The sequence below is a fragment of the Oncorhynchus kisutch genome, linkage group LG18 (assembly GCF_002021735.2).
Source record: "Oncorhynchus kisutch isolate 150728-3 linkage group LG18, Okis_V2, whole genome shotgun sequence".
NCBI classification, from domain to species: Eukaryota; Metazoa; Chordata; class Actinopteri; order Salmoniformes; family Salmonidae; genus Oncorhynchus; species Oncorhynchus kisutch.
Window position 1 is genome coordinate 11311048 of NC_034191.2, and position 25240 is coordinate 11336287.

Consider the following 25240-nt stretch of genomic DNA (forward strand, 5'->3'; position numbering starts at 1 on the left):
CATCACTTGTGCCAAGATAAATTCATCCACCTGACAGGTGTGGCATATCAAGAAGCTGATTAAACAGCATGATCATTACACAGGTGCACCTTGTGCTGGGGACAATCAACTGCCCCTTTAAAACACAATGCCAATGTGTTGTGAACAGAGTGCCCCACGGCGGCGGTGGGGTTATGCTATGGGCAGGAATAAGCTACGGACAACGAACACAACAGCGTTTTATCGGTGGCCATTTGAATGCCCAGAGATACCTTGACGAGTACCTGAGGCCCATTGTCGTGCCATTCATCCGCCGCCATCACCTCATGTTTCAGCATGATAATGCACGGCACCATGTCGCAAGAATCTGTACACAATTCCTGCAAGCTGAAAATGTCCCAGTTCTTCCATGGCCTGCACACTCACCAGACATGTCACCCATTGAGCATGTTTGGGATGCTCTGGATCGACGTGTACGGAAGCGTGTTCCAGTTCCAGCCAATATCCAGCAACACACAGCCATTGAAGCGGAGTGGGACGACATTCCACAGGCCACAATCAACAGCCTGATCAACTCTATGCGAAGGAGATGTGTCGTGCTGCATGAGGCAAATGGTGGTCACACCAGATACTGACTGGTTTTCTGATCCTACCTATTGTTTATCTGTGACCAACCGACACATGTCTGTATTCCCAGTCATGTGAAATCCATAGATTAGGCCCTAATTAATTTATTTGAATTGACTGTGACTGATTTCCTTATATGAATTGTAACTAAGTAAAATCTTTGAAAATGTTGCATGTTCGCATTTATATTTTTGTTCAGTATACATGTACTGTATGTGCAATGTATGTATGTGTAAAAGGTAGGGGCACCACTTTGGTTTGGGAGGACATGGCGGGGGGTCTGGGGCTCCTCAAGAATTGTCATTTGTACACAATTCAAAATGCCGTCTCTAGTTAGATCAAAAATGCCCACAGTCATCAAGCTAGGTAAGATTATTAAATATGTTTAAGTGATTAATAAGACTGAACAATAATCAATAATAAATATTGTGTTGCACCTTTAATCAACAGCCTTACAAATGAACAACTCTTGAAAAAGAAATAAAGACATCCTCTATCTCTGCATGACTGGGGCCAAGCTTCCTGCCATCCAGGACCTCTATACCAGGCGGTGTCAGAGGAAGGTCCTAAAAATTAAGGAAGGCCACAATCATTCAGATTTGCCACCAATGCTCCTTATAGGACACATCACTGCACTCTATACTCCTCTGTAAACTGGTCATCTCTGTATAGCCGTTGCAAGACACTGGTTGATGCTTATTTATAAAACTCTCTTAGGCCTCAGTCCCGCCTATCTGAGATATCTACTGCAGCCCTAATCCTCCACATACAACACCCGTTCTGCCAGTCACATTCTGTTAAAGGTCCCCAAAGCACACACATCCCTGGGTCGCTCCTCTTTTCAGTTCTCTGCAGCTAGCGACTGGAACGAGCTGCAACAAACACTCAAACTGGACCGTTTTATCTCAATCTCTTCATTCAAAGACTCAATCATGGACACTCTTACTGACAGTTGTGGATGCTTTGAGTGATGTATTGTTGTCTCTACCTTCTTGCCCTTTGTGTTGTTGTCTGTACCCAGTAATGGTTGTACCCTGTTTTGTGCTGCTACCATGTTGTGCTGTTACCATGCTGTGTTGTCATGCGCTGCTGCCATGTTGTGTTGTGTTGCTGCCATGTTGTGTTGTTACCATGCTGTGTTGTCATGTTGTGTTGCTGCCATGTTGTGTTGTTACCATGCTGTGTTGTCATGTGCTGCTGCCATGTTGTGTTGTTACCATGCTGTGTTGTCATGTTCTGCTGCCATGTTGTGTTGTTGCCATGCTGTGTTGTCATGTGTTGCTGCCATGTTGTGTTGTTACCATGCTGTGTTGTCATGTTCTGCTGCCATGTTGTGTTGTTACCATGCTGTGTTGTCATGTTCTGCTGCCATGTTGTGTTGTTACCATGCTGTGTTGTCATGTGCTGCTGCCATGTTGTGTTGTTACCATGCTGTGTTGTCATGTGCTGCTGCCATGTTGTGTTGTTACCATGCTGTGTTGTCATGTTCTGCTGCCATGCTATGTTGTCATCTAACGCCATGCCGAAACCAGACGTGTGTCACACCAGACGTGATCACGACATGCAGGTTGAAATATCAAAACAAACTCTGAACAAATTATATTAATTTGGGGACAGGTCGAAAAGCATTAAACATTCATGACAATTTAGTTAGCTTGCAGTTGCTAGCTAACTTGTCCTATTTAGATAGCTAGCTTACTGTTGCTAGCTAATTTGTCCTGGGATATACACATTGAGTTGTTATTTTACCTGAAATGCACAAGGTCCTCTACTCCAACAATTAATCCACACATTAAACAGTCAACTGAATCGTTTCTAGTCATCTCTCTTCCGTACAGTTTTTTTTTCTTTGGACTTTATATGGTGATTGGCAGCTAACTTTCATAATAAGGTGTATTACCATAACCGACCTCAGTTCATCTTTCAATCATCCACGTGGGTATAACCAATGACAAACATGCGGTCGATGGAACACGCGGACGGTCTCATCAGCATGCAACCTATGTTCCTATCTTGAATTGATGGGTAGACCTAAAGTAGACATACGAGTGATTTAGACGGTAGTTGACGCTGTATCTCAGCGATCACACAAACAGCTGTTTTTCATTCCCATTGAACAACACACCGCTGTCTGTAACTTTTAGATGATTGACAGCTGGCTGTGACCCTGTCGGACTGGAAAACATGGAGAGCAGGCTGAGCATGGAGGACTATGAGAAACTGCAGAGCCTCTTTCTGGTGAGTGGGTATGACCATGGAAATGACACAGTAGACTCACACACGCACGCACACACACACACCCTGTTGACCTCTGATGACCTCTGTTGTGGGGTGACAGTGGAGCAGGTGTGTCCTTCTCCAGGGGCAGAGTCTATAGCCTGGTCTGCAGTGAGACGTGGCTACGGGGAGGAGTACGGCCTCCTATTGGACAGTGTGGTCATCACTCAGGAGCAGCGTAGCCTGCTATTGGACAGTGTGGTCATCACTCAGGAGCAGCGTAGCCTGCTATTGGACAGTGGGGTCATCCCTCAGGAGCAGTGTTACCTGCTATTGGACAGTGCTGACGAGTGAGGGGAGAGGAAAGTGGACTGGGAGAGGTTGACTTAGGAAAATAAAAAATAGGAAAATTGACGAGCAGCTACCGTGCCTCGCTTGAGACCTCCACGAACTCTGACCCCTCCACACCTTGACCCTGTCCAACAGGGAACACTAAGCACATATGTAATGCTATAATGGTGCTAATAATTGAATAATTAAATAATAGTTTATAAGCTGCATATAAGCATTTTATGGTATTCTCCATCGGTGGTTGTGTATTCACTACCTATGGACATCTCTGGTTAACCCAGGTGGTGTACCTGCATAGTTCAGGCCGGTACCTTTCGGTGAATAAGGGGGCCACGCTGGGGGTGTGGGTTGGGGAGGACCTCACCCCTTTCCAAACACACCGCTTCCACAATGGCTCTGACAGGCCCGAAGATCTCTCAGTAACAGACATGGTGGTGCTGTTCAACGTACACATGGTCCAGTCCAACTCAACTCTCTCTCTCTCTCTCTCTCGCTCCTTCTTTCTCTCTCTCTCTCTCTCTCTCTCTCTCTCTCGCTCTCTCTCTCTCATGCTCTCTCTCTCATGCTCTCTCTCTCATGCTCTCTCTCATGCTCTCTCATGCTCTCCCATGCTCTCCAAGCAGCAGTTTAACTGCCAGTATAAACTCCAGGTTCTGAGATACGCCCCTCCCAGTGTGGACAACCGGTGTACCCTGCCCAGGCTTTTTCTCCACAATGGGAGACAGGTGGGATGGGAGGGGGAGAGGAGGGGGACAGGTGAGAGGGGAGGGGAGGGGGACAAGGGAGAGGAGAGATGGGGGCAGGTGCGAGACGAGGAGAGGAGGGGACAGGTGTGGGGGGAGGGGGAGGCAAAAGAGTGATTGGGGTCACTAGGGTCCAGTTAATTGGTTGGTATAGTTTTCTGTTAATAATATAATCATAAAAATCATAATAATAGTAATAATAATCATCATCATTAAATAATAATCATAATACTATTAATAATAATATTAATGATATTAATAATAATCATAATACTATTAATAATAATCATAATACTATTAATAATAATCATAATACTATTAATAATAATCATAATACTATTAATAATAATCATAATACTATTAATAATAATCATAATACTATCAATAATACTATTAATAATAATCATAATACTATTAATAATAATCATAATACTATTAATAATAATCATAATACTATCAATAATACTATTAATAATAATCATAATACTATTAATAATAATCATAATACTATTAATAATAATCATAATACTATTAATAATAATCATAATACTATTAATAATAATCATAATACTATTAATAATACTATCAATAATACTATTAATAATAATCATAATACTATTAATAATAATCATAATACTATCAATAATACTATCAATAATACTATTAATAATAATCATAATACTATTAATAATAATCATAATCCTATTAATAATACTATTAATAATAATCATAATACTATCAATAATACTATTAATAATAATCATAATACTATTAATAATAATCATAATACTATTAATAATACTATTAATAATAATCATAATACTATTAATAATAATATTAATAATAGTAATACTAATCATAATAATATGAATACTATTAATAATAATAATATGATTAATCATAATCATAATACTATAAATGATAATATTAATAATAATCATAATATTAATAGTAATCATAACAATACTATTAATAATATTCAGCATAATAATAATAACCTATTGTTTGTGTTTTTGTGTGTCTGTGTTCCATGTCTGTGTGTGTGAGTGTTGTCCCAGATCAGAGCCATAGGCTTCAGGTCAGCTCAGATCTCCCAGAGACAGAATCTGCTGATATCATCGAGTGGGAGAAGTTAGTTCAAGGTCGCCATAGTTGTTGCTACACCCTCAGACACCGAGGTCACGGACACATCTGGGTACGCAGAGGGGATTTCTGTCCCCGAAACACATCCTTAGTCCTTCTGACCTGAGTGGCTTTCTACTGTTGGGAGTATCAATGAACACCAAGCAACATGTTCACACCAACACACCCTCTGACCAACAACATGTTCACACCAACACACCCTCTTACAAACAACATGTCCACACCAACACACCCTCCGACAAACAACATGTCCACACCAACACACCCTCCGACAAACAACATGTCCACACCAACACACCCTCCGACAAACAACATGTCCACACCAACACACCCTCCGACAAACAACATGTCCACACCAACACACCCTCCGACAAACAACATGTCCACACCAACACACCCTCCGACAAACAACATGTCCACACCAACACACCCTCCGACAAACAACATGTCCACACCAACACACCCTCCGACAAACAACATGTCCACACCAACACACCCTCCGACAAACAACATGTCCACACCAACACACCCTCTTACATAAACAAGCACACCTCTAATGAATTGGCCGACAGATCCCATTGATTAACATGTCGGTGTTGCTGGTTGATATTTCCCAGACTGCTTTCTGTTGACTTGCATAACCCCAGGCTCTTTAAAGTACACCACTATCAATTAATATGCAAATGAGCTAGGTTGGTAAAGTGCTTACTGCAGGAGGGGAAGTGATGCCTCAACACTTCTCAGTTGAGAGTCAGAATGTCAGCACCTCTGTCTGAATAACTAGCTGGGAGGATACGATGAGCCTGTTGTGATCCCTCTGTTCGAATGCAGACATCACACGCACGCACACACAAACACACACACACGCACACTCCCACTCCCCTTGGCACTTGCCATCGCGAACCAACACACAGTGTCACCCTGAATGTCGGTCCGTGCCCTGACAAACACACTCACCTTAGCACCTGGGGTGACAGCCGTCCTCAGCTCTTACTCAGCCTGTCACCGCGGTTACAGGTTCTGCAGTGTCAAGGAAACACAATATGTCACGCGTCCACGGGCCCCCACTTACTCCTAGTCACCAATTATACATAAACACAGACAGACACAGAGTAGACAGATCACCAATTAGCTGATTCAGGATAAAGCCTCTTACCCTACCCACACACACACACACACACACACACACACACACACACACACACACTAACCCTAACCCTAATCCTATTTTCCCTAACCCTAAATGTAAATCTAACCCTAAACTTAACCCCCAATCCTAACCTTAACCCTGACCCCTAACCCTGAACCTGACTCTTAACCCTAACCCTAACCCTGAACCTAACGCCTAACCCTGAACCTGACCCCTAACCCTGAACCTGACTCCTAACGCCTAACCCTGAACCTGACTCCTAATGCCTAACCCTGAACCTGACCCCTAACCCTGAACCTGACTCCTAACCCTAACCCTGAACCTGACTCCTAACCCTGAACCTAACTCCTAACGCCTAACCCTGAACCTGACCCCTAACCCTAACCCTGAACCTGACTCCTAACCCTAACCCTGAACCTGACTCCTAACACCTAACCCTGAACCTGACTCCTAACACCTAACCCTGAACCTGACCCCTAACCCTGAACCTGACTCCTAACACCTAACCCTGAACCTGACCCCTAACCCTGAACCTAACGCCTAACCCTGAACCTGACTCCTAACACCTAACCCTGAACCTGACCCCTAACCCTGAACCTAACGCCTAACCCTAATTGTCACCCTGAATGTATGGATGGTAAGTTGGTGGTTGAAGATATCCCTCAGCCTGTCACCGCGGTTACAGGTTCTGCAGTGTCTCCACAGGACCCCTCCTAGTCACCAATTACACATTCACAGAGACAAGAGAGAGAAGGCTCCAGCCACCCAAAGACTGTTCTCTCTGGTACCGCACGGCAAGCGGTACCGATGCACCAGGTCTGGAACCAACAGGACCCTGAACAGCTTTACCTTACAGCCTTATTCAAAAATCGATTCAAAATGTATACAAACAAAAAAAAGCTGGGAAATAATGAAATATGACCTGAAAAAAACATCCCAACAGCATGATGCTGCCACCACAATGCTTCACCATAGGGATGGTGCCAGATTTCCTCCAGACGTGGCGCTCGGCATTCAGGTCATCAGACCAGAGAATCTTGTTTCTCATGGTTTGAGAGTCCTTTGGGTGCCTTTTGGCAAACTCCAGGTGGGATGTCATGTCCCTTTTACTGAGGAGTGGCTTCCGTCTGGGCACTACCATAAAGGCCTGATTGGTGGAGTGCTGCAGAGATGGTTGTCCTTCTGGAAGGTTCTCCCATCTCCACAGAGGAACTCTGGAGCTCTGCCAGAGTGACCATCTGGTTCTTGGTCACCTCTCTGACCAAGGCCCATCCACCCCGATGGCTCAGTGTGGCTGGGTGGCCAGCTCTAGGAAGAGTCTTGGTGGTTCCAAACTTCTTCCATTTAAGAATGATGGAGGCCACTGTGTTCTTGGAGACCTCCAGTGCTGCAGAAACGTTTTAGTACCCTTCACCAGATCTGTGCCTCGACCCAATCATCTTGGCGCTCTACGGACAATTCCTTCAACCCCATGGCTTGGTTTTTGCTCTGACATTCATTGTCAACTGTAGGACCTTATATAGACAGGTGTGTGCCTTTCCAAATAATTTCTAGTCAATTGAATTTACCACAGGTGGACTCCAATCAAGTTGTAGAAACATCTCAAGGATGATCAATAGAAACAGGATGCACCTGGGCTCACTTCCGAACCTCATTGCAAAGGGTCTGAATACTTATGTAAATAAGGTATTTCTGTTTTTGATATTTTACAAATTTGCAAACATTTCTAAAACCTGGTTTTCGGTTCTTCATTATGGGGTATTGTATGTAGATTGATGAGGATTATTTGTTATTTAATCAATTTTAGAACAAGGCTGTTATGTAATAAAATGTGGAAAAAGCCAAGGGGTCTGAATACTTTTCGAATGCACCGTATATGAACAAATCTACCTAAGTTACTTCATACCCTTGCACATTGACTCAGTACTGGTACCCAGTGTGTATCAGGATAGAGCCAAGTTATACTGCTACCCCGTGTGTATCAGAATATAACCAAATTATCATGACTTATTGTGTATTTATTCTTTGTGTAGTTTATTCTCTCTTGTCTCTCTGCATTGTTGTGATGGGCCCGTAAGTAAGTAAGCATTTCACTATTAGTCTACAACTGTTGTTTATGAAATGTGATGAATAACATTTGATGTGAAGACAGATGACCAATTAGCTGATTCAGGATATAACCTGTTCCCCTTTATTAAACACACATTTCTGGTCCCTACAAGTGTAGTTAAACACACCCACACAAAGCCCTGCTGAGGGGGTCATCCTCACGTGGGGGGGATAACAAGAACAAAAGATAAACAAACACAACAAATATGAAAATAAAAATAATTAACAAATGGGAACAGAGGAGCTGACAGGGGAACATAAAAAGGACTGGCTAATTGAAATTTTACAGTCAGGATGTGTGTGTGTGTGTGTGTGTGCATCTGTGCATGCTTGTGTGTCTGTGTGTGTGTATATATATATATATATATATATATATATATATATATCTGTGTGTGTGTACCTCTGGGGTGAAAAGTGGTGTTCTTTTGAAGTTCATCCCCCTGCAGAAACAGTGACTGTTGATGATTAGACATGGGGGTGTATCTGCAGGCAGATGTGCGAGAGAGAGCAAAAACATAGAGACCCAGAAAACCTATGCCTTCACTATGGTGAATCACTAAAACAATACAGAAATACACTACGGATAAAGAAGGAACAGCACGTCAGAAATCAGTTCATTATAACCGAAGAATCCATAGACTCTAAATTCTTCTGGGAAAATTGGAAAACACTAAACAAACAACACGAAGAGTTATCTATCCAAAATGGAGATGTATGGGTAAACCACTTCTCCAAACTTTTTGGCCCTTCAACAAAGAACAAACAGCAAAAACATTTACATGATCAAAACAAATCTTATAATCAACTATTAACCTGTTTGGGGGCAGCATTTTCACTTTTGGATAAATAGTGTGCCCAAACTGAACTGCCTCCTACTCTGTCCCAGATCCTAATATATGCATATTATTATTAGTATTGGATTGAAAACACTCTGAAGTTTCTAAAACTGTTTGAATCATGTCTGTGAGTATAACAAAACTTATTTAGCAGGAGAAACCCTGAGGACAAACCATTCAGATTCTTTTTTTTTAAGTCACTGTCTTTTCAATATGTTTTCAATCCAGAATTTCTGGGAATCCAGAATTCTAATCGACTTTCCTGCAGTTCCTACCGCTTCCACTGGATGTCACCAGTTTGTAGAAATTGGTTTTTCCTTTGTGTAATGAAGTACCATAATGAACATCACTTCATGTGTGCCTTTTGATAGAGGCACGTAACCAGAAAAGTAGCGTCAGTTTGTTTTGCTCCTGTATTGAACACAGATCATCCCGTCTTCAATTTGATTGATTATATACGTTTAGAAATACCTAATGTTGTATTTCAAAAGTAGTTTGAAATGTTTTGGCAAAGTTTACAGATAACTTTTGAGATATTTTATAGTCACGTTGCGTAAGTTGGAAGCGGTGTTTTTATGGATCAAACGTGCCAAATAAATGGACATTTTGGATATATATCGACGGAATTAATCGAACAAAAGGACCATTTGCGATGTTTATGGGACATATTGGAGTGCCAACAAAAGAAGCTCGTCAAAGGTAAGGCATGATTTATATTTTATTTCTGTGTTTTGTGTCGCGTCTGCAGAGTTGAAATATGCTACTCTCTCATTGTTTACTGTTGTGCTATCATCAGATAATAGCATCTTATGCTTTCGCCGAACAGCCTTTTTGAAATCTGACATGTTGGCTGGATTCACAATGCGTGTAGTTTTAATTTGCTATCTTACATGTGTAATTTAATGAAAGTTAGATTTTTATAGTAATGTATTTGAATTTGGCGCTCTGCATTTTCCCTGGCTTTTGGCCATGTGGGACGCAAGCGTCCCGCCTACCCCAGAGAGGTTAAAGACTACCAGAACCCGCAGGATTCTCCAATTACATTGAATTAACTATAGGACAAAATACAAACCCTCCAACCCCAAAAGTCCTGTGGTGTTGATGGTATCCTGAATGAAATGATAAAATATACAGACCACAAATTCCAATTGGCTACTTAAACTCTTTAACATCATCCTTAGTTCTGGCATCTTCCCCAACATTTGCAAACAAGAACTGATCACCTCAATCCACAAAAATTGAGCAAATTTGATCCAAATAACTACCGTGGGACATGTGTCAACAGCAACCTTCGTTAAATCCTCTGCATTATCATTAACAGTGGACTCATACATTTCCTCAGTGAAAACAATGTACTGAGCAACTGTCAAATTGTATTTTTTCCAAATTACCGTACAACAGACCACATATTCACCCTGCACACCCTAATTGACAAACAAGCAAACAAACCAACCAAAACAAAGGCAAACTCTTCTCATGCTTTGTTGAGTTAAAAAAAAATCTGTTGACTCAATTTGGCATTATGGTCTGCTATACAAATTGATGGAAAGTGGTGTTGGGGAAAACATACAACATTATGCAAACTATGTACACAAACAACTGTGTGCGGTTAAAAACAAACACATTTCTTTCCACAGGGCCGTGGGGTGAGACAAGGATGCAGCTTAAGCCCCACCCTCTACAACATAGATATCAACGACTTGGTGAGGGCACTAGAACAGTCTGCAGCACCCGGCCTCAACCTACTAGAATCTGAAGTCAAATGTCCACTGTTTGCTGATGATCTGGTGCTTCTGTCCCCAACCACTGAGAGCCTACAGCAGCACCTAGATCTTTTGCACAGATTCTGTCAGACTTGGGCCCTGACAGTAAATATCAGGAAGACAAAAATAATGGTGTTCCAAAAAAGGTCCAGTCACCAGGACCACAAATACAAATTCCATCAAGACACAAAATTACCCTAGAGCACACAAAAAACTATACATACCTCGGCCTAAACATCTGCTCCACGGGTAACTTCCACAAAGCTGGCCTTCTATGCCATTAAAAGGAACATAAAATTCAAAAATGTACTTGATTCAGTTATAGAACCCAGTGCCTTTTATGGTTGTGCGGTCTTGGGTCTGCTCACCAACCAATAATTCACAAAATGAGACAAACACCAAATTGAGACTCTGCATGCAGAATTCTTCAAAAATATCCTCAGTGTACAAAGTAAAACACCAAATAAATGCATGCAGAGCAGAATTAGGCTGATACCCGCTAGTTATCAAAATCCCGAAAAGAGCCGTTAAATTCTACAACCATCTAAAAGGAAGCAATTCAAAACCCCCCCTGAAGAAAGCCATCACCCACAGAGAGATTAATCTGGAGAAGAGTCTCCTAATTAAGCTGGTCCTGGGGCTCTGTTCACAAACAAAAACAGACCCCACAGAGCCCCAGGACAGCAACACAATTAGACCCAACCAAATCATGAGAAAACAAAAAGATAATTACTTAACACATTGGAAAGAACAGAGCAAACTAGGATATGATTTCGCCCTAAGCAGAGAGTACACAGTGGCAGAATACCTGACTACTGTGACTGACCCAAACTTAAGGAAAGCTTTGACTATGTACAGACTCAGTGAGCATAGCCTTGCTATTGTGTGTCAACAAATTCAGGAAACTAGATGTATGTCGCAAGTCACAACTTCACAGGAGAGCCTTTTGAGCACAACATTTCTTTTTTTCCAAAATGTGTTTTTTTTTGGCAGAAATGCCTCCTCGAACATGTGAACTTTCATGTGCCTTAATATCAAACTTGTCATCTGTAAATACAAATAATATAGTTAACTTCTTAACAACTTCTTGTTCTTAAGCCCAGGCATCCCGCTGGCGGGACAACTTCCTGTTCTTAAGCCTAGGCATCCCGCTGGCGGGACAACTTCCTGTTCTTAAGCCTAGGCATCCCGCTGGCGGGACAACTTCCTGTTCTTAAGCCTAGGCATCCCGCTGGCGGGACAACTTCCTGTTCTTAAGCCTAGGCATCCCGCTGGCGGGACAACTTCCTGTGAAACTGAAGGGTAATTCAAATAAATAATCATAAAAATGGTGGATATTAAACAAAAAATAGAATATTCCTGTTGATTTTTCTTTGGATTTTCTCCTACCATATCTACTGTGATATATTCTCCTACATTATTTTAGCATTTCTACAAACTTCAGTGTTTCCAATAGTACCAATTATATGCATGTCCTGGTTCAGGGCTTCAGGGCTTCAGGGCTTCAGGGCCTGAGCAACAGGTAGTTTACTTTGGGCACGTGATTCAGGTGGAAATTGACTGAGATAATGACTGGGCTGGACATGCCGAGGAGATGAGTTTGGATTGGTCAGTGGTGTTGCATCTTGTGTCAATAAAATGAGCTGCTCGTAATGTGTAGATAATCCTTTCTACTGTAGTTTGATCGAAAGATATTACGTTAGCCATGGAGAACTGCAAATATGTTGCTACTGCTCTCAATAACATTTCCGCCCTTTATTTATCAGGCGCTCTCAACAGAAGTTGTGATGGACTTTCTGGAGGACGATCGTGCTGATTCTCTCTGACTCTGAAAATGAATCAGACGATGAGGAAATCCTTGATTTAGGTAAAAAAAGTTACATTTGGGGAGGCAGGGTAGCCTAGTGTTTAGAGCGTTGGACTAGTAACTGAAAGGTTGCAAGTTCAAATCCCCGAGCTGACAAGGTACAAAATCTGTTGTTCTGCCCCTGAACAGGCAGTTAACCCACTGTTCCTAGGCCGTCATTGAAAATAAGAATTTGTTCTTAACTGACCTAGTTAAATAAAATAAAATAAATAAAAACATGTTTAAACAAAAAAAAACAAGTGAAAGCTTGCTGTTAGCTAGCTAACGTTAGCGGAGGTTAGATGGCTGAGTTGCTAACGTTAGCGGAGGTTAGATGGCTGAGTTGCTAACGTTAGCGGAGGTTAGATGGCTGAGTTGCTAACGTTAGCGGAGGTTAGATGGCTGGGTTGCTAACGTTAGCGGAGGTTAGATGGCTGAGTTGCTAACGTTAGCGGAGGTTAGATGTCTGAGTTGCTAACGTTAGCGGAGGTTAGATGGCTGGGTTGCTAACGTTAGCGGAGGTTAGATGTCTGAGTTGCTAACGTTAGCGGAGGTTAGATGGCTGGGTTGCTAACGTTAGCGGAGGTTAGATGTCTGAGTTGCTAACGTTAGCGGAGGTTAGATGGCTGGGTTGCTAACGTTAGCGGAGGTTAGATGGCTGAGTTGCTAACATTAGCGGAGGTTAGATGGCTGGGTTGCTAACGTTAGCGGAGGTTAGATGTCTGAGTTGCTAACGTTAGCGGAGGTTAGATGGCTGGGTTGCTAACGTTAGCGGAGGTTAGATGGCTGAGTTGCTAACGTTAGCGGAGGTTAGATGGCTGAGTTGCTAACGTTAGCGGAGGTTAGATGGCTGAGTTGCTAACGTTAGCGGAGGTTAGATGGCTGAGTTGCTAACGTTAGCGGAGGTTAGATGGCTGAGTTGCTAACGTTAGCGGAGGTTAGATGGCTGAGTTGCTAACGTTAGCGGAGGTTAGATGGCTGAGTTGCTAACGTTAGCGGAGGTTAGATGGCTGAGTTGCTAACGTTACGGAGGTTAGATGGCTGGGTTGCTAACGTTAGCGGAGGTTAGATGGCTGAGTTGCTAACGTTAGCGGAGGTTAGATGGCTGGGTTGCTAACGTTAGCGGAGGTTAGATGGCTGAGTTGCTAACGTTAGCGGAGGTTAGATGGCTGAGTTGCTAACGTTAGCGGAGGTTAGATGGCTGAGTTGCTAACGTTAGCGGAGGTTAGATGGCTGAGTTGCTAACGTTAGCGGAGGTTAGATGGCTGAGTTGCTAACGTTAGCGGAGGTTAGATGGCTGAGTTGCTAACGTTACTCTATGGATTGGGATTTTAGTTCATTTTTTTAGCTACCTAATGTTAACGTTACATGTCTAAACAAAAGACCCCAACGCTGTTTACACCTGAAACATGAGGACTGTGGGTGGTGACCTTCATCAACAACTACACAGAGGATAATGCAATTGTATTACCGGGACACCACCCAGGACGTAAACACTTTGGTGGAAAGCTGCTGCCATCACATGTGACAAAAGAAGCAGTATGGCGTCTCTACAAGGAATCGATGACAACACTTGGTATGTAAAGCATAAACAACACGTTTTGATTATTTAATTGACCTCCAACATGATGGCACTACTTTTATTGATCTCACATTTTTTCTGTATTTTCCAGAGGTACGTGTATTCAGGCTGTCTTCCTTCAGGAATCTGTGGAGAAAACTGCTGCCCCACATCTCAAGCACTAAGCCCAGGACAGACCTGTGCTGGCAGTGCCAGAGGAACAACTATCAGGTCTTCAGATCTGCCAGAAACGGTTAATAAATCAGCTGAAGAAGCAAGAGCAGCATCTCCTGCTTGTTGAGAGTGAGCGGTTGGTCTACCAGAAGATGGTTGCTGACTGCAAGACCACCTGTCAAGATCTGCAGTTGTCTCTGGGGGCCCCTACTGAACCAGCAAGTAAAAACATCATTACAGCTTTGATTTTGCTCAACAAGTAAGCAACATTTCCTCCTTTATACTGATATGGGAGGCAGGCACTGAGCGGTGTAAAGACAGATTGACGGGTGAGACAATCAATTGTAATTTATCTCAATGTTCTTTCATTGTTTGCAGGTGCACTATCCTTCTGACCCTATGCAGCCAGGTCCCATCTACTTTTTAACTCCTCGCAGGTGTGGCCTTTTTGGTGTTTGCTGTGAAGGAAAACCACAACAAGTCAACTACTTTGTTGATAAAGGCATGTCATCCAACAGCGCATTCATCAACTACGGAGTTGAGGAAACACGTATGCATGTTTTTTTCAATTATCTTGTCGACTGATGACCAACCAAGAACACTGCGCATGACTGCAACAGAAGAACCATATCGCCACCGTAAAACACTCCTTGCTGCTTTATTCTGTGCATTCTGCAGCCTCCTAACTTCACTTGATGATGCATTTCCCCAGACCACAGAACAGTAGTTCACCTGACTCAATTAATGCTTGTGTTATTTGCTGAAGGATTTTCCCTGGTAAATATTTAGCTATCCTTCTGATTATGCTGTTTTAATATTTTTCTTTACATAGATGAGTTATTTGAGACGACCATGATAAGCAGATGTCTAGCTGCACTCACTAGTTTGGTTTCTGCCACTTCTTCAATTTGTACTCCTCCCATGCTTAATTCTATTCCATGCTGTTTTGGCCTTTTCCTAGTTGAACAGACCAACATAATTTTGGTTTTCTTGGTGTTTAAAGCAAGTTTGTTTCGGCAAACCCATTTCCTGATATTCTCCAAATCTCCTTGTAAAGCTTGCTGTACCTGTTGAACCGATTGTCTTGCTGCATAAATTGTAATATCATCTGCAAATATAGTAGCTTGAGTTTCAACCATTGGCATAGGGAAGGTAGTTGGTATTTTTTAAGGTGATGGAGTCCAGGTGAGTGTCATGAGGAGCAGGTGCACAAGACGATGGAGACAGGTGTGTGGGATAATCAGCAGCCTGATGACCTAGAGGCTGGAGAGGGATATGTGACACTACACTACATTCGTAAATAAAATAATGTACATTTTACTCCATACAACTTTGACTTTTACATCACTACATTCCTAAAGAAATCATTTTCCTTGACACCCAAAAGTACTCGTTACGTTTCGACAGGACAATTGTCCAATTCACACACTTATCAAGAGAACATCCCTGGTCATCCCTACTGCATTTGATCCAGCAGACTCACAAAACACAAATGCTTTGTGTGTAAATTATGTCTGAGTGTTGAAGTGTACCCCTGGCTATCCGTCAATAACATTAAAAATAAAAACGACAATTGTGCCATCTGGTTGGCTTAATATAAGGAATTTGAAATGGTTAATATTTTTACTTTTGATACTTAAGTACATTGTGCCCCTGGCTATCCATCAAATGTAAAAAAACATTTTTTTAATATAAGGCATTTTCAATTATTTATACTTTTACTCAAGTATGATAATTGAGTATATTTTCCACCACTGGATGTGGCTGGGGGTTGTAGCATTTCTTTCACATGAACCATTAGACAAGTCTGGGCAAGCATCATCTAATATTTATTAAATGTTTTTTGTCTGGACACTTTCTGTTTAGCTGGAATTGTTCCTATTGTATAGGCTACTACCACTGTAAGTCTTACTCTTTACTACACTACTCACTGTTTACTACATGACCTCACATGTGAATCCGTAAAGATATGCGTGGGGCTGGTTTAAGAGGGTGTGAACAATGCTGAATGGGTGTAGACAAAAGAAGAGCTCCCCAGTAGGTACCAAAACATTCAAAGGCTCTTTTCTCTAAAGTGTGTTTACAAGTTTATCAACTTTCAAAGCAGAATTTTCCCCCCCATTGTTCCTCAAAAATGCAGTGTGTGATCTACCATTTTGTAGCTCTGAGTCTCTGCTTATATCCAATGTATAAAAAACTATTTCAAATGTTCCTACGTGAGACTGATTTGAGCTGGCCAGTCACATATTACCCTTTAGATTACACAGACACACAAATAACTATTTGGACATAATATGACATTTGAAATGTCTTTACTCTTTTGGGACCTTTGTGAGTGTAATGTACATTTTTATAGTTTTTTTCACTTTTGTTTATTATCTACTTGACTTGCTTTGGCAACGTTAACATATGTTTACCATGTTAATAAAGACCTTACATTGAATAGAGACACAGAGAGAGAGAGAGAGAGAGAGAGAGAGAGAGAGAGAGAGAGAGAGAGAGAGAGAGAGAGAGAGACAGAGAGAGAGAGAGAGAGAGATAGAGAGACAGAGAGAGAGAGAGAGAGAGAGAGAGAGACAGAGAGAGAGAGAGACAGAGAGAGAGATAGAGAGAGAGAGAGACAGAGAGAGAGAGAGACACAGAGAGAGAGAGAGAGAGAGAGAGAGAGACAGAGAGAGAGCGAGAGAGAGACAGAGAGAGAGACAGAGAGAGAGAGAGACAGAGAGAGGGGGAGATAGAAGAGAAGGGCGGGAAGTGAGAGGACATTTGGAAAAGGGGGAGAGAGATGTGGAGAGAGAGAGGAAAGGAGAAAAGGAAAGGGTCAGAAAGGGAGGGAGAGATGAGAGACAGAGAGAGAGATTGATGCCTCATGACTTCTGACAGAGCACAAGCTCCAGCTGAACCCTGCCTGGGACCCACTATGGAGAGAATCATATTCTGTTTGATGATGCTCATTTGACGCTTTCGGCACCCCTCCTGTTCCTGTAATTACACACGGGGTCTGATAGTAAACATGTGTGTGTGTGTGTGTGTTTGTGTGTGTGTGTGTGTGTGTGTGTTTGTGTGTGTGTGTTTGTGTGTGTGTGTGTGTGTGTGTGTGTGTGTCTGTGTGTGTGTCTGTGTGTGTCAGCCACAACAACAAAAAACTTTAATGCTCTCTGTATGTAGGGCAGCTTTGTCGATATATCTTGCTACTTATCCACTCTTTGCAACTCATCTAACTTATCTTCCTCCTTTCCCTCCTCGCCGTCATCCTCTCCCTCCTCGCCGTCATCCTCTCCCTCCTCGCCGTCATCCTCTCCCTCCTCGTCGTCATCCTCTCTCTCTCCTCATCCCTCTCCTTTTCATTTTCCTCACCTCTTTGTATGATATACTGACCTTAGATCAATGTTTAGGGGTGACCTCATCCTACTAGTCTACGTCCTGTTTCCGGCGGTGCGTTTCCTGGGCTGTCTCGAGGCGTTGGTGTCATGCAGCACCAGCCCCCCAGAGCAGCATGGTGATTGGCTGGAGGGAGGTGCCACCTTCCTCAGAGTCACAGCTGTCCTGGGATGAATCTGACAGGTACTCAGAACTCCCCCCATATTCTAATATCTATTCTTACTTCTCATTGGTTGTAACAACAAGGTGTTGCTGTGGAAACCCTATGTGATCTCTAAACCAAGTGGGTGTACTCAGAGGTCACATGAGCAGTGTTACGCTTCATACTGGGCAAGAAACAGCTGATCAGCTTCTCCAAGGACAAGGTGAGAGACAGAAGAAGAAGAAGTGGAAGTGGAGACTGTGGAGACTGTGTGTAGTATTGTAATGTTGTTACGTGTCATAGACATTTGCATTAGATTAAATATGCAGGCCTTAATCTAAAATAAAACATAAAGATTTTGGCATAGACTTATTTTTTTATGTTGAAGACTTTAAGACAACTTTCCCTCTCTTCTCTCAGGTTGTGGGATGTGTCTGGTCATTATTCAGCGTATTGCTGCCATCTTACACCAGACAGAGAGTTCACGCCTCCTCTTCTTCTCTCTTCTCTTCTTCGTCTTCTCCTTCGACAGTCTGCTCCTGTAAGGGCACAAGGCGAGACCCAAATGCAGACACAGGAGGCAGATGGTTGAGCTCCGATATTTATTAATACCAAAAGGGGTAGACAAATGTCAGGTCGGGGACAGGCGAGAGTTCATAAACTAGGTCAGAGTCCAAACAGTACCAGGAAATAGGCAGTCTCGAGGTCAGAACAGGCAGGGGTTCAGTGAACAGGTCAGAGTCCAGACAGTACCAGGAAATAGGCAGGCTCGAGGTCAGAACAGGCAGGGGTTCAGTGAACAGGTCCAAGTCTTAACAGTACAAGGGGATAGGCAGGCTCGAGGTCAGAACAGGCAGAGTGGTCAGGCAAGCGTCAGGACAGGCAAGGGTCAAAACCAGGAGGGCTAGGGAAAAAACAGAGACTGGGAAAAATAGCAGCTAGGAGAAATGCTGATTGACTTGGCAAGACAAGACGAACTGGCACAGAGAGACAGGAAACACAGGGATAAATACACTGGGGACTAATGGGGAAAACAAGACAAACTGGCACAGAGAGACAGGAAACACAGGGATAAATACACTCATGGGACTAATGGGGAAAACAAGACGAACTGGCACAGAAAGACAGGAAACACAGGGATAAATATACTGTGGACTAATGGGGAAAACAAGACGAACTGGCACAGTGAAACAGGAAACACAGGGATAAATACACTGGGGACTAATGGGGAAAACAAGACGAACTGGCTCAGAGAGACAGGAAACACAGGGATAAATAAACCGGGGACTAATGGGGAAAACAGGAGACACCTGGAAGTGGGTGGAGACAATCACAAAGACAGGTGAAACAGATCAGGGCATGACAGCTCCTCCGTAGGAGAGTCACCAGCCATGAGAACCCTGTCACATGCTTCCTCTATAAGAGCCTGTTCAGACAGGTACACACACAGGAACACAGTCATCTACAGCTACATGCTTTCTCTCTCTGTCTGTCTCTCACCCATATCTTTCTCTCTCTCTTCCCACCCCTGCCTCTCTCTCTCCTTTCTCTATCCTTCTCCCCCCACCTCTCTCTCTCTCTCCCCAACCACCCTCTCCATCCTCTCCCCCCCTCTCTCTTCTCTATCTCTCTTCTCTCTCTTTCTCTCTCAGGTGATCAGCAGTGATCTGGCTGGTGGACACAGGTCAGAAGGTCAAGCAGTTCCACCGTTGTCATGGTGATGCTGAGATCTCCACAATGGCGTTGGACAGGATACAGGCACGTGTTCACCTGTAGCTCAGACGGAGTAGACGTGGTCACTCATTACATCAATGAATGTGGGCAGTCGCCATGAGCATGAAATATGTTGACACTAAGACATTGACATTTACCCAATCTAATATTGAAAGGAATTCTGGAGAGATTCACTGTGTACAATATGTATATGTATCTAATGCATCCACAGATACATATACATATAATACATGTTCAGAAATATAATCTCCTACAGAACGGACCTTAATCAGTTGCATTGAAATGGGAGAATTGGGTGAACTGGAATAGATGAGCAGTCCTGACGTGGAAGTTTATATATATATTTTTGCCCTTTTTCTCCCCAACTGGTAGTTACAGTCTTGTCCCATCGGTGCAACTCCCGTACGGACTCGGGAGAGGTGAATGTCGAGAGCCGTGCGCCCTCCAAAACAAGACCCAGTCAAGCCGCACTGCTTCTTGACACAACACCCGCTTAACCCGGAAGCCAGCCGCACCAAAGTGTCGGAGGACATTGTCATGTGGCCTGCCACATGAGTTGCTAGTGAGCGATGAGACAAGAACATCCGACGCTGGGCCAAACCCTCCACTAACCCGGTCGACGCTGGGCCAAACCCTCCACTAACTCGGTCGACGCTGGGCCAAACCCTCCACTAACCCGGTCGACGCTGGGCCAAACCCTCCACTAACCCGGTCGACGCTGGGCCAAACCCTCCACTAGTGGCACAGCTAGCACTGTGATAGAGTGCCTTAGACCATGCACCAGGATCTCTAGTGGCACAGCTAGCACTGCGATGCAGTGCCTTAGATCATGCACCACTCGGGAGGTCTGACGTGGAAGTTTTAAGCAGAAGCAGGGTTGGTCGGAGGCTATCTGACATTTGACTCTCTGTGAAACGTGTTTAATCTGCTAGTGTTACTGTTGTGTCAGGAGCTTTCTGGTCTGTTAGCTGCTGGCTGTGTTTACTTGTGTTTGTCTGTCTGTGTACGTTTAAGATTGGGGTATCTGTCCATAGAATCACTTTAAGCCGTACACTCCGCAGAGTTGGGCTTTACGGAAGAGAGGCTAGATATGTTGTTCACCAAAAGGCATGTGGGAAACTCCCTAAACATATGGAAGAAGGTACTCAGGACAGATAAGACTAAAATTGAGCTTTTTGGCCATCAAGGAAAACGCTATGTCTGGTGCAAACCCAACACCTCTCATCAACCCGAGACCACCATCCTCACAGTGAAGCATGGTGGTGGCAGCATCGTGCTGTGGGGATGTTTCTCATCGGCAGGGATTGGGAAACTGGTCAGTATTGAAGGAATGATGGATGGAAGGGAAATTCTTGAGGGAAACCTGTTTCAGTCTTCCAGAGATTTGAGACTGGGACGGCGGTTCACCTTCCAGCAGGACAATGACCCTAAGCATACTGCTAAAGCAACACTTGAGTGTTTTTAGGGGAAACATTTAAATGTCTTGGAATGGGCAAGTCAAAGCCAAGACCTCAATCCAATTGAGAATCTGTGGTATGACTTTAAGATTGCTGTACACCAGCGGAACCCATCCAACTTGAAGGAGCTGGAGCAGTTTTGCCTTGAAGAATGGGAAAAATCCCAGCGGCTTGTTTATTTCACAATAAAAAAAATTATTTCTCATCTTCAAAGTGGTATTTTTTTATTTTACCTTTATTTAACCAGGCAAGTCAGTTAAGAACACATTCTTATTTACGGCCTGGGAACAGTGGGTTAACTGCCTGTTCAGGGGCAGAACGACAGATTTGTACCTTGTCAGCTCGGGGGTTTGAACTCGGTAGACGTGTTGTGTAAATCAAATGATACAACCCCCCCCAAAAAATCTATTTTAATTCCAGGTTGTAAGGCAACAAAATAAGAAAAATGCCAAGGGGGGTGAATACTTTCACAAGCCACTGTACCTGTGTCTTTGTCCTTCTGTTAGTCTAGAGTTTATGCCTCTGTCTCTTTTTGTTTGCCGAGGTGTATTGATAGATGGAACAAGGGGTGCCTTAGCTGGCTCGTCAGGCTTCCATGCCTTAGCTGGCTCGTCAGGCTTCCATGCCTTAGCTGGCTCGTCAGGCTTCCATGCCTTAGCTGGCTCGTCAGGCTTCCATGCCTTAGCTGGCTCGTCAGGCTTCCATGCCTTAGCTGGCTCGTCAGGCTTCCATGCCTTAGCTGGCTCGTCAGGCTTCCATGCCTTAGCTGGCTCGTCAGGCTTCCATGCCTTAGCTGGCTCGTCAGGCTTCCATGCCCTAGCTGGCTCGTCAGGCTTCCATGCCCTAGCTGGCTCATCAGGCTTCCATGCCCTAGTTGGCTTGAGAGGTTTCCTTGCCCCGGTTGGCTCGGCAGGCGCCCATCCCACATCAGGCCTCAGCTGGATCATCAGCCGGTTCACCAGGCTCCCTCGCCTTTGCCGGTACGTCGGGCTTCTACGCCCCCAGGGGGGGGGGGTACTGTCACGCTAGCTCCCACTCTCCCTCCGTGGTACTAGAGGGCGCCAAGCTGCCCAGCATTACGCACTCATGCCACCATCATTACGCAAACCTGCTTCCCTCGTCACGCGCATCAGAGATTCATTAGACTCACCTGGACTCAATCACTTGTTACCTCCCCAATATCGGTCTGTTCCCCAGTTCTGTTCCCCGCCTCTGCATTAATTGTCATTTGTTGTTGTGTGTTACCTGGTTCTGACACTGTTCCTGTCCTGTTCCATGTTTGTGCTAAATTAAATGTTCCCTCTCCGTACTTGCTTCTCTAATCTAGCGTCGGTTCCAACAATAACAGAGTGAAGGGAACAGTCCCAGTATCAATAGCAGGTATAACAGACACCCCTCGCTCTCTCCTCCATTGCCCTCTCTGTTCTCTTTCTCTTCCATCACCCTCTCTGTTCTCTCCATCCTCTCTCCTCCATCACCCTCTCTGTTCTCTCCATCCTCTCTCCTCCATCACCCTCTCTGTTCTCTCTCTCCTCCATCACCCTCTCTGTTCTCTCCATTCTCTCTCCTCCATCACCGTCTCTGTTCTCTCCATCCTCTCTCCTCCATCACCCTCTCTGTTCTCTCCATCCTCTCTCCTCCATCACCCTCTCTGTTCCCTCCATCCTCTCTCCTCCATCACCCTCCCTGTTCTCTCCATCCTCTCTCCTCCATCACCCTCTCTGTTCCCTCCATCCTCTCTCCTCCATCACCCTCCCTGTTCTCTCCATCCTCTCTCCTCCATCACCCTCTCTGTTCTCTCCATCCTCTCTCCTCCACCACCCTCTCTGTTCTCTCATCCTCTCTCCTCCATCACCCTCTCTGTTCTCTCCATCCTCTCTCCTCCATCACCCTCTCTGTTCTCTCCATCCTCTCTCCTCCCTCACCCTCTCTGTTCTCTCCATCCTCTCTTCTCCATCACCCTCTCTGTTCTCTCCATCCTCTCTCCTCCATCACCCTCTCTGTTCTCTCCATCCTCTCTCCTCCATCACCCTCTCTGTTCTCTCTCTCCTCCATCACCCTCTCTGTTCTCTCCATCCTCTCTCCTCCATCACCCTCTCTGTTCTCTCCATCCTCTCTCCTCCATCACCCTCTCTGTTCTCTCCATCCTCTCTCCTCCATCACCCTCTCTGTTCTCTCTCTCCTCCATCACCCTCTCTGTTCTCTCCATCCTCTCTCCTCCATCACCCTCTCTGTTCTCTCCATCCTCTCTCCTCCATCACCCTCTCTGTTCTCTCCATCCTCTCTCCTCCATCACCCTCTCTGTTCTCTCCATCCTCTCTCCTCCATCACCCTCTCTGTTCTCTCTCTCCTCCATCACCCTCTCTGTTCTCTCCATCCTCTCTCCTCCATCACCCTCTCTGTTCCCTCCATCCTCTCTCCTCCATCACCCTCTCTGTTCTCTCCATCCTTTCTCCCCATCACCTTCTCTGTTCTCTCCATCCTCTCTCCTCCATCACCCTCTCTGTTCTCTCCATCCTCTCTCCTCCATCACCCTCTCTGTTCCCTCCATCCTCTCTCCTCCATCACCCTCTCTGTTCTCTCCATCCTTTCTCCCCATCACCTTCTCTGTTCTCTCCATCCTCTCTCCTCCATCACCCTCTCTGTTCTCTCCATCATCTGTTCTCTCCATCCTCTCTCCTCCATCACCCTCTCTGTTCTCTCCATCCTCTCTCCTCCATCACCCTCTCTGTTCTCTTCCCCCTCTCTCCCCATCACCCTCTCTGTTTTCTCCATCCTCTCTCCCCATCACCCTCTCTGTTTTCTCCATCCTCTCTCCCCATCACCCTCTCTGTTTTCTCCATCCTCTCTCCCCATCACCCTCTCTGTTTTCTCCATCCTCTCTCCCCATCACCTCTCTGTTTTCTCCATCCTCTCTCCCCATCACCCTCTCTGTTTTCTCCATCCTCTCTCCCCATCACCCTCTCTGTTTTCTCCATCCTCTCTCCCCATCACTCTCTCTGTTCTCTCCATCCTCTCTCCTCCATCACCCTCTCTGTTCTCTCCATCCTCTCTCCTCCATCACCCTCTCTGTTCTCTTCCCCCTCTCTTCCCCATCACCCTCTCTGTTTTCTCCATCCTCTCTCCCCATCACCCTCTCTGTTCTCTCCATCCTCTCTCCTCCATCACCCTCTCTGTTCTCTCCATCCTCTCTCCTCCATCACCCTCTCTGTTCTCTCCATCCTCTCTCCTCCATCACCCTTTCTGTTCTCTTCCCCCTCTCTCCTCCATCACCCTCTCTGTTCTATTCCCCCTCTCTCCTCCATCACCGTCTATATGCAGTGTTGTAACACCCTTTTCTTGTGGCAACAGGTCACTAATCTTGCTGCTGTGATGTCACATTGTGGTATTTCATCCAGTAGATATAGGAGTTAAGAGAAATTTGATCTGTTTTCGAATTCTTTGTGAATCTGTGTAATCTGAGGGAAATATGTGTCTCTAATATGGGCATACATTTGGCAGGAGGTTAGGAATTGTAGCTCAGTTTCCACCTCATTTTGTGAGCAGTGTGCACATAGCCTGTCTTCTCATGAGAGCCAGGTCTGCCTACGGCGACCTTTCTCAATAGCAAGGCTATGCTCACTGAGTCTGTATATAGTCAAAGCTTTCCTTAAATTTGGGTCAGTCACAGTGGTCAGGTATTCTGCCACTCTGTACTCTCTGTTTAGGGCCAAATAGCATTCTAGTTTGCTCTGTTTTTTTGTTAATTCTTTCCAATGTGTCAAGGAATGATCTTTGAGTTTTTTCATGATTTGGTTGGGTCTAATTGTGCTGCTGTCCTGGGGCTCTGTGGGGTGTGTTTGTGAACAGAGCCCCAGGACCAGCTTGCTTAAGGGACTCTTCTCCAGGTTCACCTCTCTGTGGGTGATGGCTTTGTTATGGAAGGTTTGGTTATAAAATTTAACGTCTCTCTTCTGGATTTTGATAATAGCGGGTATAGGCCTAATTCTGCTCCACATGCATTATTTGGTGTTTTACGTTGTACACC

At 44.4% G+C, this 25240-nt stretch overlaps 1 long non-coding RNA gene across 1 annotated transcript in view; it reads right to left on the minus strand.

Moving 5' to 3' along the window:
* Positions 1 to 18287: 18287 nt before the first annotated feature.
* The window catches only part of LOC116354836 (uncharacterized), a 9652-nt gene continuing 2699 nt past the window's right edge, over positions 18288 to 25240 (minus strand). The window contains exon 3 of the long non-coding RNA XR_004204070.1: positions 18288 to 18561. This is a non-coding gene — a long non-coding RNA (uncharacterized LOC116354836). The remainder of the gene's footprint in view (positions 18562 to 25240) is intronic.